General features: G+C 32.4%; 1 long non-coding RNA gene across 1 annotated transcript; it reads right to left on the bottom strand.

Annotated features, from left to right (window-relative positions):
- Window positions 1-14,246: 14,246 nt before the first annotated feature.
- LOC140448250 (uncharacterized) lies at window positions 14,247-14,866 on the bottom strand. Its single transcript, XR_011951666.1, has 3 exons — window positions 14,807-14,866; window positions 14,669-14,753; window positions 14,247-14,614 (listed from the first exon to the last, which is right to left on the bottom strand). It is a non-coding gene; the product is annotated as an uncharacterized lncRNA (long non-coding RNA).
- Between the last annotated feature and the right edge of the window lie 1,423 nt (window positions 14,867-16,289).

Genomic DNA, 16,289 nt, shown 5'->3' with positions numbered 1-16,289 from the left:
ACGCCTCTTGGTCTCGGACCCATTGGTCAGAGAAGAAAAGGAAGACCCAGAACAAGGTTCCTTGATAACATGCATGAAGACATGAGTATTATGGGAATACGTGCTTGGCGGAGAAAGAGATGTAAAGCCAGAATGTTAATGATGATGATAAGGCAAACGAGAATTTAATTATATTTGGCACACGTCTTACTATTGATCTAAAATATTGATTTCAGATTTGATTTAATTTCAACCACATTGTCGTTTAACTTATACTGAAACACAAAACTTTAAATGACAAATTTCATAAATAACATTTAAGTTCAGTTTTATATCCAGCTTCAGGCGTTACGTATTATTGCTGGTATCTCTTTGAAATACACAAATTTCATACTTTATCTTTTGTTTCTCTCGCAAGAAATGTCTACTTCATATAAACGGTACATTTTCACAAACACCTTTATCGCATTTAAGTTGCCTAGTTTGTATAAACGCTTGGTAACTGATACCTTACGTATAAAGGATAAACATGAGTACGTAAGAGCCCACTTATTTCCTTTAAATCTCAAACAAAGTTATGTGTGCTCAACTTACACCGAATTAATTTTATATGAAAACGAATTGCTCGAAAATGTGTTTTAGGGAAGTTTAGACTACTTTTGCCTTTCGCAGCGGATCCATCAAAGAGTTTGATGTAATTAATTAACTGACGTCAACAAGATGGCTGTATTATAAGCACTGGCTCAAAAACCTATTGACACAGGTGAATAGCTTACATAAAAATATAGTGGAGGCTTGCAAAATCAAATTAAACTGGGGTTGAGTTTGTTATTTGGACATTTATGCATCACTAGATCAAACGCCAAAATTGATTTTGAGATATTTGACTGCAAAGTTTTCACTCTATTAAAATTCAAGATATGTTACAATAGTCGTAATTTTTTGTTTTGGAAGACAGTTTTTTATGTTTTCTCTAAGTGCGAAATAGTAACTTGTAAACAAAAACGAAAAAAAAAAAAATAAAAAGGCTTTTGATCGACTTAGGATTTTCGCCACATTGTGTAATTGTGTTATAAGTACATCAATAGACCAAGCGACATGGAGGTCGTTTGGTCTAGGGGTTGCGTAACTAAAATATCACTTTTAGTGAATGATAAGTAGGCCACAAGCTATTTTTTCTTTTTGGGTATGACAATAAAAGTAAAAAAATATTTTATATTACTTAAGAAATTATTCAAAAATATAAAAAAGCTTGAACTCAGTGTTAACAGTTTCTGAATATTATGAAAATAGTAAAATAAACATTACCCATCTCGTATGTCAAAGTCTAAGTCTCCATCCACTCCGTCAATGGCATCTACTACTGTATTGTTATTGGAAAGGGAGCGATACAGAGGTTTTGCATCATTTGGTATTCTTCTTCTTCTTCAAGTGCCCTGTCCGTTGCGAACGTTGGCTATTAACATGGCAATTCTGATCTTGTTTGCGGCGCTTCTGAATAGTTCGACCGATGTGAGCCCAAACCACTTCCTCAGATTTTGGAGCCACGAGTGTCTTCTCCTGCCTGGCCCTCTCTTACTGTCTATTTTTCCCTGGACAATCAATTGCAATAGACGGTACTTATCGTGTCTCAATATGTGGCCTAGATATTCAAGCTTTCTTTGTTTAATTGTATTCACGATTTCTTTCTTCTTTCCGATTCTTTGGATTATCTCTATGTTGGTGACATGTTCGGTCCAGTATATACGAAGAATGCGTCGGTACACCCACATTTCGAATGCTTCTAGTTTTCTCGTGAGCGTCTCCGTCAGCGTCCGGGTATACACACCATACAGTAAGATCGGAAAAATGTAGCATTTAACTAGACGTAGTTTTAGGGGAAGAGACAAATCCCTGCTTATGAGGAGCTTTTTCATATTGCTAAATGCTGCTTTAGCTCGTTCTATTCTCGCCTTAATTTCTGTGACCTGTTCCCATTTTGCATTTACGTTGGTGCCAAGGTACACATAAGATTCTACATGGTCAATTAGTATGTTACTTATCCGTAACTGTCGAGCAGGCTGTTGCTTCCTGCTTATCAGCATCCACTTTGTCTTCTTGAAGCTGAGGCTCAGGCCGTATTCCTCACTAACTGAATAAACTCTTGCATTTTCCATACATTTGTTAAATATTTCTTCGGAATAAATATTGAATAGGAGTGGGGATAATATACACCCCTGACGGACACCTTTTTTGATCTGCACACTTTCAGTGAGTTCGTTGCCAATTTTTGCTCTTGCTGTTTGACCCCAGTATAGGTTTGCCACAATTCGAATGTCCTTGTCGTTAATACCTGTCTTTCGCAGAATATCTATCAATTGTTCATGATTGACATTGTCAAATGCTTTTCTAAAAGTCACAAAGCACAAATACACGTCCTTATCAACATCTCTACACCGCTGTATAAGCACCTGAAGAGCGAAAATTGCTTCTCTAGTTCCAAGTGCTTTCCGAAAGCCAAACTGCGATCTATCAATATTCTCACATTTATCATATATTCTTCTATGAGCGATAAGAAAGGTACAGCTAAGTACAGGCACAGAAAGTGGTTTGCCTGTGGGGCAAAGAGGAATCAAGTGGTTACTTAGGGATTACATTTCAACGCACCGTCCTTTCTGAAGTTTCTTGTGAAGATCTATTTCAACTTCACTAGTATTAAAATCAGTTTTCATAAAAATACTCAGTGGTTTATCCTTTCTTATTTCAATTTCTCTTGTTTTAAGCCAGCTTACATTACTGTTTGCTATGTCTGATTTATGGTTTGTAATCATAGTTTCCAACTTCTTTGTTCCAACGAATTCTTATTTTTTCGTTCTGTGAACTACTAGTGGGTTCTTTTTACGGAATTTCTTCATCACGTTTAGGTAATCATCAGCGGTATATAAACATTGTTAAAATTTTAGGGCATTTTCAATATCTCCAAAATTACTATCATTGGGTAAAATATGGCCAGGAAAGAGATAGCTTAATGTGATTTTTTCAATGGTAGGATCAGTTTCCAAAATCGTTTTTACAATTAAATTTATTTTGATGTTGCAGTTTTGGCCACCACAAGAGTCTGACCACAAAATTACAGCTTCTATCCAAACAATGTCCTTATCCTCCTATAACAATAACCTTTGTTATCCTTGCTGCTATGATACCAAGGTTGTAAATACATAATTGACGCTTATAATATACGATATTTGTTGGAATTTTTGGAAGGGAAAGAGTTTTTTTCTAAATCAAAACAAAAGGTTCTGGTTAATCATTGTTCATCTTCATGTCTAGCTTTCTTCTAGATTGTGCATTTTAAGCTTCTTGTATGTGCACATTTTTTGCCTTTAACTTGCTTAATTTTTCGTTATCTGTGCAATTTTTAATTTCTAATTCGATATAATCACATCTACTATACGTATCTTTGTTCAACTTTTTTCTTTGAAGATTAAATCATGTTAAAAATATTTTTTGTAAAACGAAAATTTAACAGGATTATTGTCTGCTTCTTCAATATATAATTCATGCATTTTACTTAATGTTGTTTCTTCTGTTAGGTATTCTCTTTCTGTGTTAGCTCTTCTGTAATGTGACTTTCTGTAATTTCCTTGTGTTCCAATTACTTTTTGTATACGATTATATGTAGTTCATTTTATTATGACCTTCACTTTGACCACGACAATCTCGAACACCTATTGGACGTTTCATGGCTTTCAATGCTGCATTGACTTTGCAACTTGATATTCTCAAGATCTGTAAAAAGAAAGGTTTACACACTGTCACAGCGGATATTGGATATAACCTTGTAGTATTTCTTTTGTTACTGGTTTTTGTTCTTTTACGCTTTATTGGGACTTATTGAACAAATCATAGCTCTTTTAGTTTTATCTAAAAATTTAAAAATAAAAACTTAATTTGCCGTTTTTGGAAAACAAGTTGAAAATATCTGTTTTTTGGGTAGTGTCAGGTTCAACAATTTTTGGTTTATTTGAAAATTTTAAATGTCATTAGTTTTTTCATGATTTGTACGATCGATACTGTCATTCAGCTGTAGTTGTTACGATGGTTTACATTATACCAGAACGCGTAGAGATCATTTTCATATTTGCCTCCCAGAACCAGTGTAATTTACGAACAGCTCAAATATTTCATGAAAGGCATCCGGATAAAAGTCACGTGTACGTCCGCGATTTAGTTGAAAAATTTATAGAAACGTTTGGGTAAAAATATTAGGCGATGCTATAATTGGCCCATTGTTCATACCAGGCAATTTAAGTGATGAAATTTATCTCGATATGCTGGAAAACACCATCGAACCTTTAATTATGCATGAATTAGAGAACCAAAGAGACGATCAAGGCAACCTAGCTCTAGACGAAGATTTGCTGCGCTTCCAACAAGATGAAGCACCTTCTCACTATGCAGCTCCAGTTCCAACCAGGCACTGGTCGGATACTAATTATCGGAACAAATGGAGTGGAAGGAGAGGTCCTATTGAGGGTCACCAGACTTATCGCCACCTAAATTTTTTCTATGGGGTTACCTCAAGTCAGTTGTTTATAAAACTCAACCTGCGTCACTTGGGGAATTGCGAGAAATAATTACGCAAGTATGTCGCGCTATTACTAGAACAACATAGGAAGGAGAAAAAGAGGACGACCCCGAAAATCCTGGAGGAACGAAGTAGACGACGCCATGAGTAAGAGAGGCCTAAACGATGGAGAATGGGACAACAGAGAGAGATGGAAACGGTGGAGCGACGGAAGGCAGTGAATACTGTAGAATCCATGAATATATATATATATATATATATATATATATATATATATATATATATATATATATATATATATATATATATATATATATATATATATATATATATATATATATATATGTGTATTATTTCATGACTTTGTCCTGATATCACGGATCTACACTTATTATTTTCCACGATGGTAGACATTACCCAAATTACCAGTTACTTCGCAAATACAGATACAAGAAACAAACAATTATTACGTCCGTACATTACATATACAATCATTACTGACATGTAGTTATGCTACTGACAGTCAAACAGACAAATAAACTCCGGATTTGCGCTGGTTCTTCAGATTTGGCGTCCACTGTATTTATAATTCGAATTATTTCTTTTTATGCCTAAATTAATCAAAATAATTTAGAATAACCTTATTAAATAAAAGTTATAAATATCTTAAGCATAAGACAAGGTATTCAACAAAAAGTTAATCAAAATTAAAAAAGTTGTTCATTTCGGTCGCTAGTCCGGAGCTGTCAGAATAAAGAGCAGTTTGAAGGCTTTATGTACGGTTTTACATAATAAGGTCTTATTGATGTGGAAAAATTAGACACCGCGCGGCCCGAATTACCGCCTACAACGAAATTTCAGATTACTCAGATTACAGTTTGTTAATAAGTTGAAATATTCCTTGAGATTGTTGAAATGCCTCGGAGGTTGGGGTTTGGTTTGTTTTCTATAGGGGATTGAATTTAAGGATGCTGCCCTTGACGGTATATAATCGCTTGCGTTACTTAAACCTAATTATTTTGTTTAGTTAATGGAGCTGGGGAGAATACTCGATTTCGAGCCGTGTTTTTTTGAGTCCTCCCCTATTTAACTCAATGAGATATTTTTCTTTTAAACAAAAAATTCAGTTTACGTTTTTACGTTTAAAATTATATATATATATATATATATATATATATATATATATATATATATATATATAATATATATATATATATATATATATATATATATATATATATATATATATATATATATATATATATATATATATATATATATATATATATATATATATATATCCTTGCTCTATATACACCTTGCTCCAACTGATCATGCAGGGAAAGATCCAAGGAAAGAGAAGCATAGGGAGGCGTAGAATGTCATGGCTGCGCAACCTGAGAGAGTGGTACGGATGTACATCAAATGAACTTTTCAGAGCAGCCGTCTCAAAAGTTCGAATAGCTATGATGATTGCCGACCTCCGCCGCGGAGATGGCACTTGAAGAAGAAGAAGATATATATATATATATATATATATATATATATATATATATATATATATAAGAATAAGAAAAAAGAAGTACTTGTGACTCGTTTGGAACAAATATATAACTGTTTTGGATGGGTTGGAGTCAATAATAGGGCTATTGGTTAACTATTTTTTTATTCTCGAGCTTTCAATTGTGTTTACAATTATTATCAAGAGCTAAAAAAGACAAAATACTTACAAGGTTGAACTAAAAAGAAAAAACAATTTTTGTTAACTTACCAAATAAAAATTAGTTTGGTAAGTAAAAATCACTGCTTACATCTTCAAAATATTTAATACAAAAATGTTTTTTATCTAATAAATGTTTCTCCGAAAATTTTTATAATTTTGAAAACATTTTTTTTTAAAATAAAAATAATTGAATTTATAAATAAGTTCAAATAGCAACCAATTACAAATAGCCTCAATGTCATAAATGCCAACATAAAATTTTTATTTTTGACAATTATATTGCCAAAAGTAAAATTTCGTTTAAACATTCTTTTTTGTTTAGTAACAAAAAGAAGAATATTTATTCACCGTTGACAGATGTCTGAAAGAATGTGACAGATATATGGAGAATTAAATATGACATTTTACAAGTTTTATATATAAATCATAAAGAAAGAATATAATTATAAATTTTGCTTAAATTTTGAATTTCAGATCTTTTGTTTAAACTCTTATCATTTTTGCTAATACAAACCATTTCCAAAAAAGTCCTTTTAAATTTATTACTTTCACTACATAAAATTTTAATGTTATCAAAATCCATAATATGGTCTTTATCGATTACATGTTCTGCCAAAGCACAAGATGGTTTTTTAATTCTGCAATCACTTTTGTGAGAAATAATGCGATTTGAAAGATTTCTTCCGGTCTCACCAACATATTCAGCCTCACACTGAGTACAACTAATGCTGTATACTAAATTCGTTTTTTCAAATTTGTCTATAGGATATTTAGTTTTAGAATATAAAGATGAAATAGTTTTGATGTTCTTTGTTGCTATTTTTATATTGTCAATATTCTCTACTGTAACCTTTTCCTGCAAAATTATACTGCTGGAATATAGTTCTTTTATATCTTCTCGTTAATATTAAGACTATTTGGTTTTTTAATAATCCTGCTGTTTCGTTAATTTTCTTTTGTATATTAAAAATAAGTGGTGTAATTTTACCTTTTACGTCCTTCCATTTATCCTCTAGTTTAGAACTTGGTTCCAGTACTTCGTTCAAACTGTTATTAATCCTATTCTACAATTCTCTCTTAATTTTTTCTCATACGTTAATATTTTTAAGCTGTTGCTTAAATTAGTTCAAAAGTACTGACAGCAAATATTATTTATATAAAAGAAATTTAAACGATTAGATTCTTTTGTTAAAAAAGCTTCCCTAATCCTTTGTAGTTTTATTTTATTAACTCAGGTCTTTGTCGAAAAAATCATTCAATAATTACTTCCTACATCTACATCCTTTGAGACCGTTTAAAAAATTCACTGAAGGTTCACAATTTAATGGAAAAAATCCACCCACCTACAGAGTGTCTCTTACTCAAAGGAAATTTTTATAGAGATATTTGATATATCAGAAATTTCGAAGTAGAACTTCAAAGGATCTTTAGTATTCCCTTATTCTTTTGAGTCGTGAGAAAGGGTCGTTAGACATAGGAAGTTGTTAGCAATTGTATAATCTGAATTCTGCGTTACTCGTGCAAAAATTCATTCTTTTATGCCCGTTTCGAGAAAATGCAGCTTCAGAAATTACCCGCCTTTTTATTGCGACGCAGAAAGACCATAATTTTACTGTTTCTTATTTCAGAAGCCGTGAAAATGGACGGCTTTTATTAGTTTGAAGTTTAAAGTTGCACGAGTTTTGTTACCTAACGTCTGCATAACAAAGGAGTAAAAATTTTATTTGTAGGTTCTCATGAAAAATAATCACGTTCGATTAAATCTTCTTAAAAGAGAAATAAGACATTTTAGTCGTTTTTGTATCGAAGTGAATTTGGCAAATTATTTATTTGAGTCCTACCTTTATTTACAAAAATTTAAAACCTTGTAACTCCAAAATTCGAAACAAAAGTAATAAATTAAAAAAAATCGGTTGCCTGTAAAGTCGGTTTTACGGGCGAAGATTTTACGTGACAACGTCTTTTTCTCGGTAGAATATTTATTGATATGAATATTATTAAATTGCACAATAGGAACAAGGAATTGAATGAAAATAAAAATTGCACAAATTTTAACTATAGAAATATATTTTGTTTACTAAAACATTGTACATGTAAACTTAAACTTAACTAATTTCCAACGCGCCTAATTCTCTAGTGCTGCGCGCGCAGCGGACCGATCATGTTTGAGTGGGAGAGAGACGCAAGGCATTCGCCGGTCCGGCGGGCCTCTCTCTCGTTCGGTGACTCATCGTAACAGACGTGAGCGGGCGTTACACTTTTTCATGAGTGACTCCGAGCCACAACCTAATTTAAGACGTCACGTCAAAAACAAATTTTATTTTATTGTTTTACTATAATAATTTAATTTATTATAAAAATATTAAGAATATATATATATATATATATATATATATATATATATATATATATACAAGGATTTCCACAGTTTTCACTGTATTCCTTCACTCAACCGTTTTCTCCAATTTTTCCTGTTTAGCCAGTCCCCTTCCTGTAGGTTTCTTTTACTCATTGCTTCGTCCACTTCATCTCTGAAAGATCTTCGGGGTCTGCCACTCTTTCTTCTTCCTATCGGGCTCCACTCTGTTATTCTATTTATCCACCGATTTTGTAATTTCCATGTTATTTATTCTATCTCTTCTTGTTACTCTGCAGCTTCTCTTTAGGAACTCCATCTCTGTTGCTCTTATTTTGTTTTAGGTTTTCTTATTTATTGTCCAATTTTCACACCCACAAGTGAGGATACTTCTTGTCATGGTATTATATATTTTTTTCTTTGTTTTCATGCTGATGTTCTTATCCCATAGTACCGGGTTCAATTTTCGTATGCAGTCTCTTGTTTGTCCTAGTCTATTTTTTATATCTTCCTCCGTTGTTCCTTTGTTTGATATTATGAAACCTAAATACTTATACTTGTCTGTTCCTTTGATTTGTTTACCTTCGTCTATTTCCAGCTGTTTTATTTCTAGATACTCCGTTGTTAGGTATTCAGTTTTCTTTAGGTTTATTTCCATCACATTCTTTGTATATTCCTGCTCCAGTTTTCTCATCATAAAACTAAGGTCATCCTCGTCTTGTGCGATCACTATTTGGTCGTCGGCAAAATTTAGCGTATATAGATATTCGTTCCTTACTGGTATACCCATTCCTTCGCACTTTCTTTTCCATTGTTTCAGGGTTTTTTCCAGGAATATTTTGAACAGGGTGGGGGATGTGGAGCAACCCTGTAGTAGTCCCTTTGTCTTCTTAAATGGACTGCATATTCTATTGCTCGTTTTGATAGCTACTTCTTTATTCTTGTAGCGTGCTTTTACCGCGTTTATTATTCTTCGTGGAACTTCGATGTCTTCCATTGCTTCCCATAGCTTGGTTCTAGGTATTGAGTCATATGCCTTCTTAAGATCAACAAAAGCCAGATGGACGGATCTATTTTTGGCCATTTTTTTTCTATTAGTTGTTCGACCGTGTAAATGTGATCTAAGCATGCTTTCCCCGCTGTGAAACCTGCCTGGTCTTCTCCAATTTTATCTTGTATATATATTTCTAATTTTTCCTTTATGGTCTTTCCATACAGTCTGCCTATAGACGATATAATGCTGATTCCCCGATAGTTTTCGCAGTTTTTTCTATTTCCTTTCTTGTATATTGATGTCACATATGCTTGGGTCCAGTCTGCCGGTAAGTCTTCTCCATTCAGTGCTCTCTTAAACATTTTATGTATCATACGGAATAACTTTTCCGATCCGTTTTTTATCGATTCATTTGGTATTCCACCGGGACCTTCTGCTTTTTTGTTCTTTAGAGTTTTGATCGTTCTTTTTACCTCAGCTAGGCTTAATTCGATTTCGTCATGTGTGTAGATTTCTATTCCGTCTATTTCTGATTATTTGAATTCGGGGCGGTCTTCGGTTAGCAATTTTTTATAGTATTCTTGCCATTCGTTTTCTTTGATTTAACCGATCTTGATTTTCTCTGTCTTATTTCTTTGGAGCGACTTTAAGATGCGCCATGACTCTGAATTTGTCGTTCCTCCTATGTGCTGTTCTATCTCTGTGCATGTTTTTTTCCTGTATAGTTCCATGTCCTCATATTAAGAATAATTACATTTTTTTATTTAGAAATTACAGCCGCATCCACCATAATGGTTATTACCGGCGGCTACAGTATTACAAAATTAGAGTTTATAAAGTATTCCCTATAGATTTTAAGAAATTTACAATATTACTAACTGAAAAATTAGTGCCTAAAAAATTACTTAAACTGTTAGGTATGTTAAATGTAAGACGAAAATTGGCACATCTATGGCATTCAATTAATAAATGGTTAACGGTTACTTGTACATTACATGTTTCACAAATAGGTGGATCACTTTTGGACAGTAAATATGAGTGAGTAAGTCTCCAATGTGTGTCAAGTTCGTAATCTCGTTATCACCAATTGTTCTCTTCTGTTCCTGGTTGAGGGTTCCCAAGCTGTAACGACATTTTTAATTTGCTTCAGTGATGTTTGAGAAGATTGCCATTCGTTTTTCCACTTGCACAAAACTCGATTTGTTATAAAAGCTTTTATATCACTCGCGGTATTTCGATTCTCGGCTTTTTCTATATCCGCACATTTAGTAATTTCTTTATTATTTATTTATTTGATTATTCGTTTAATATTTGTCCCACTGTTGGTTGCCCAACTAGTTCTTCTATTGTGTGGTGAATTATTTCTTCATCTTCGTTTTGTTCTTTTTCTGGGTTTAACAGCTCTTGAAAATGCTTCTTTCACCTTTTTATTATTTTCTCGCTGATAATTGCCCCATTTTTGTCCTTGCAAACTGTTGATCTTGTCATGTATCTTGGGTGTATTGCTTGGTTTCCTTGTCAAATTGTCTAGTCTCTCTTCTATTTTTATAATCTGTAATTTATTATATTTTGCTATTCAACATTTCTGTCTTTTTCCTTCTAAATACTTTCTTTGCATATTTTCTGAGTTCTTCATATGCCCTTCTAATCAATCGGGAATCCCTTTATAGACGATTTCCGAAGTGGAAATTGAAACGTCAATAAACGTATTTTAACCTTTAATTGTGGCTCATTCCCATTTAAATAGTAATTAATTTCTGTCTAGCTATATTTTTGCTATTTATTAACAGACATATGATTTTCGTGAACAACAACACTAGTTTCATTTTTTTCGCGTAGTAGTATCTTCGCCTGATTGGTTATTGCCAACTGGGTTCGTAAATTGTTGCTCATTAGTGACTTGATTGTCTTGACTGTCTGGGTCTTCAAACAAAACATTTTTAATATCCGGCCAGTTATTCAGACATCTGTTTTCATTTACAACAGCACGGGTTTAAATTTTTCGCACCTTCTTGTAGTATCGTCATCTGAAGTAGACGATAAATCAATATCTTCTGAACTTGTACAGTACAATATCTTCTGAACTTGTAGGTACATACAAGTCTTTCTCAGAATCCAATGTGTCCGAGTCGTTACCTTTCCCGTCAGTTTCTAAAATAATTCTAACCTCACTTTCAACCGCTAGTAAATAACAAAAAAACTTACCGTTTAGTTTTTCCCTAGCTAATTGTAATAAATATGCCCCACGTGAATTTGGCAGCATTTTCAATCAATAATCATTTAAAAAATGGATGAAAACTGTAATAAAACGCAACACAACACGTATACTACAACACAAATGCGTAAGCTCAAAGTAACTGCTGAACCTGACCCGTGATCACTCGGCGTATAAGGCTATTATCCACTGCTGGCGCCGAAGCGGTCAGACCGGCTGATTTTGAGTTTTGAACGGTAACTTCTTAATTTTTTTGTGGAAATTATTTTGCTTTTGTAAAAATATTTTATTGTGTCCTTATTACAATATTCACTTTGGCGCCAGAGAAAAATTTTACGAAAATCACCTTGGCAGTTAACCTGATAATGGGGGCTATGATGTATCATTTACGTAAATAATTACATACTAGTGTAAAAAAGGAAAAATCGAGGGAAAGAGAGGCCTAGGAAGGAAAAGACTATCGTGGCTCAGAAACATCCGACAATGGACAGGGCTAAATTTTGAACAGCTAATAAGAACAGCTGAAGATAGAGAAGATTTTAAAATTGTAGTAGCCAACCTCCATTGAGGAGAGGGCACTTTAAGAAGAAGAAGTGTAAAATTCAGAAAACGTACATCAGATTACAGTTCTCAAAACATAATATGTAAAAACGGTATGATGTATCATGCCCTGCGTTGCTATGCGTAAAATGACCAAGCCACAGCAGAAAATTACATAAAACGTTATTTTCGGTTCTGTCATATCCTGAAGATCTGTCAGATAATTCAAATTAACCTAACTTTTGGCTTCTTGTTTGTTTTTGAAAAAATGGATTTTGTAAATTTGTTATTACTCAATGAATTGAATGATGTGGCAGAAAGAAATTATGTAAATGTAGAGCAACGTTAGTTACGGGACACCAGTAACCCATTTGAAATAGATAACCAGCTCTAACTAAATTGCAATAGAATTAAAGGTTCTCTCCCTACTTAATTTTGTAGGAAATGGAAGTTACCAAAAATGTACTGGTAACAACCTGTTATTTTCAATGGAACAAAGTACATTTAGTAAAGTATTAACAGAAATAGCTGCAGGGATAGTGGAACACTTGGTGCCAAAATGGTGAAAAAGATGAAGTACAGACTGTAGTTCTCATGGAAATGATTCCAAAGAAGGCAAATCAAAACAATGGTTGAGTGTTGGAAGCACAGAGAATAAGAAGTGTTATTGCTGCAAACTTTGTGTAGTGAAACAAAAACTTATTAATATTTTCATAATTTATTTATTTCAGATATAGTTTTATAAGCAAATATAGTTTAGTAATATAATTTTACAATTTAGTGATATTTCATCATTTTATAATATATATGATAGTTTTATAATCTAGTATAGTTTAGTGATATAAATGTTAATATTTCAACTAATTACAAAAAGCTCAAAACAAACAATCTAAAACATATTACTAAGTGGCTCATGTTTAGATAATACAAAGATATTATATTGCTGCAAACTGTATTATAACATATTAAATTAAAAATGTTTATATATTGTTAAAAACAAAAACATAAATCGTGTATGTTACACTTAATTACAAAAATGACACAACACTAACAAAATAAAAATATATTACAACCTGGCTCAAAGGTTTTGAAAACCCTTAGAGAATATAAAGAAGTGTTATCGCTGCAAATGTTATGTTATAAAATATTTAAATAAAAATGTTTATCCTCGGTTTATTTTATAATTATATGATTTATATTTATACAAACTTTGTGTTATAAAATTGTTAAATAAAAATGTTTAAAAACATAAAACCTGTATGTTACAATTAATTGCAAAAAGTTTAAAACAAACAAATTTAAAATATATTACAAAGTAGTCCAAAATTTGTTAAAACCCTTGGAAAATTAAAACATACAAGTAAAGAATACAATTTCAAAAATTAACACAAACCTAAAATATATCACAAAGTAAACCTACAAATACACCTAAAATATACTACTACAAACAACAAGGTTTGTAGCACAGGCATTACAACTTTGGGTTGTATAGAACCTTTGTGGAACCTGACATAAAATTCATTAAGGTAGCATACCTTACATGGATAGAGCATTTCATCAGGCAAGAGGTAGGTGCAACAGTCGGAAAGGTTTTTAACAGAAGGGGGCTGATGGGATAATAAAGCTGAAGAAGACCAAGACTTAGGTATCAAGACAATTTAGAGGATGATTTAAAATCTATTGGAGTTAGAATGTAGAGAAGAGTTGGTAGACACAGGGGTGAATGGAGGATTGTCCTAAAGAATTATTTGCACAAGCACAGAGTTTTACATTACAGCCCTGTTAAAGCTGGAAACATATATTCCCGTGTTGCATTGATGTTGACTAATGATAATGGTAAAACAAACTAAAATATATTACAAAATGGTCCAAATGTGCTCATAACCCTTAGAGAATATGAAAGTATTATTCCTGCAAACTTCCGTGTTGTAAAATAAAAAAAATAAAAACAAATTGTTAAATAAAAGTGTTTATAATTAGTATATTTCATAATGATATGTAGGTATTTATGTTACAATTAGTTACAAAATCAAAAAGAATAACACAAAGATCAAGACAAAACAAAAAATCTGAAACATTACAAAGTGGCTAAAAAATTTTGAGTTATAAAATTGTTAAATAAAAATGTTTATATTCAGTTTATTCCATAATTGAGATATAATTTTATAAAGGATATGTTTATAGAATTTTAAATAAAACTATTGGCTCTTTAATTTTCACAGGTTGACTTCCTTTTCCTTCTGAAAAATATTATACACCATAATAAACATAATACATCAATCATTAAACTTTACCTTTAAAATCCAATGTATTTATAATCTGGGGCTCCCCAAGATGAATCTTTGAAATGAGTTGCAAAATCTTCCACTCATTGAACACCTAAAAATTTAGCATTTATTAAATTTGATAGTAACAGAAATTAATTTTCTTACATGTCTTCATTGTTCTCCTGTTTTTTTTAGGGCCACCATCTACTGTATTTACCATGATAGCAAATTCTTCTCACAATTGGGCTACTTTCTTAGCCTCCCTTGACTATTTTGCCAGTAAGCACTATTTATTTTTATGAAGTCTAACGTCACTTCTAATTGTTTCCTGGTTGTTTTCTTTTTAATTGAAGCCATTAGTTTATTTTATTATAATTATAAAAAAATAGTAAATTGTTTCCACAAATTACATACAATAACATAACCTAACTAAGAGCGAAAACGGCACCTAATTTTAGACAGGTTAAAAATTACATTTACATATAGATCAATTACATATCAAGGTAGGCAACCCGTTATACGTAGTTCTTACATCATACCGATTTGAAAATTTTTACATAAATGTGTTAAAATTGTAGTTTACAGCATGTAATTATTTCACATAAATGATACATCATAGCCCTCAATTTATGAGATACCGTACAATCTTCGCACACTTCCTCATTTCATTCAAACCCCATATATTAATTTCGTCGAGATTTGACACACCCACAAAAAGTCTTCTCTAAAGTAAGAGCCCTTAGAAGCTTTGCCCATCATGAATTTATAGCTATTGTTATAAAGTTCTGCGAAACTTGGATGACGCGCCTACTACGAAATTTGATGAAACTGAATAATGCTCCGATACCCACATCTGATTGTTGGTTTTACCATTATAATGCAAGTAGAAAGTTCGATAATAAACACTTGTCAGGTTAATGTCTAGAGGGTGTCGTATTTCGGATGTTTTGTTGATGAAAAATAATTGTATGGGAGGGGGAGGAGGGAAGTGTTTTCTTTTGTAAAGAAAACGTTTTTGTATTATTGTGGCTCATCGTAACAAATTAATATTGGTTTAGCATCTAGAAAATTTAAATTTATAAATTTACTCATAAATAAACAATAGAAATTATTTTAGACCTGAAAGTTGTCGTGATCATGTTGATGATGAAATATTGAACTGATTTCATAATGCCAACACTGACCAAGAAACAAATTCAAGATAACATCGCCAACATCAACGCGGCGAGCATGAGACTTTTGTGGGTCCTTTTATTCCACTCCTCTGCATTCCCTATGCATACGGTACACTATCAGTAAAAGAAATGAACTTCGGTATAAATGCTTTATTCTCTCATTTTATTAGTAACAATAAGGATCTACATTTTAGTATTCATTGAAGTTACTGTATACAAAATAATCTGTCCTTGTTGACAGGCAAGTACAAAATTCTATTAAAAAAAAACTTAGCTTGTGGTCTGCGGGCTTCTTCCGGTGCTGTCCTGGGTTATTTCCAGCTCAAGATCTTCTTCGTGAGGCTTCAGTTGGTAGTTTTCATTTGTTGTCTCTGGAACTGTTGTTTGTGAAACTGCTGGGTTTTTTTAAAAGGATGGATCCATCTGGAGAACTGCTATTACATATTATATTATATTTCCTTTATTTCTGGGAA

Source organism: Diabrotica undecimpunctata, chromosome 8 (genome assembly GCF_040954645.1).
Source record: "Diabrotica undecimpunctata isolate CICGRU chromosome 8, icDiaUnde3, whole genome shotgun sequence".
In the NCBI taxonomy this organism is placed as follows: domain Eukaryota; kingdom Metazoa; phylum Arthropoda; class Insecta; order Coleoptera; family Chrysomelidae; genus Diabrotica; species Diabrotica undecimpunctata.
The sequence above is the reverse complement of the archived record's forward strand: the minus strand, read 5'-3'. Positions and strand labels throughout refer to the sequence as shown.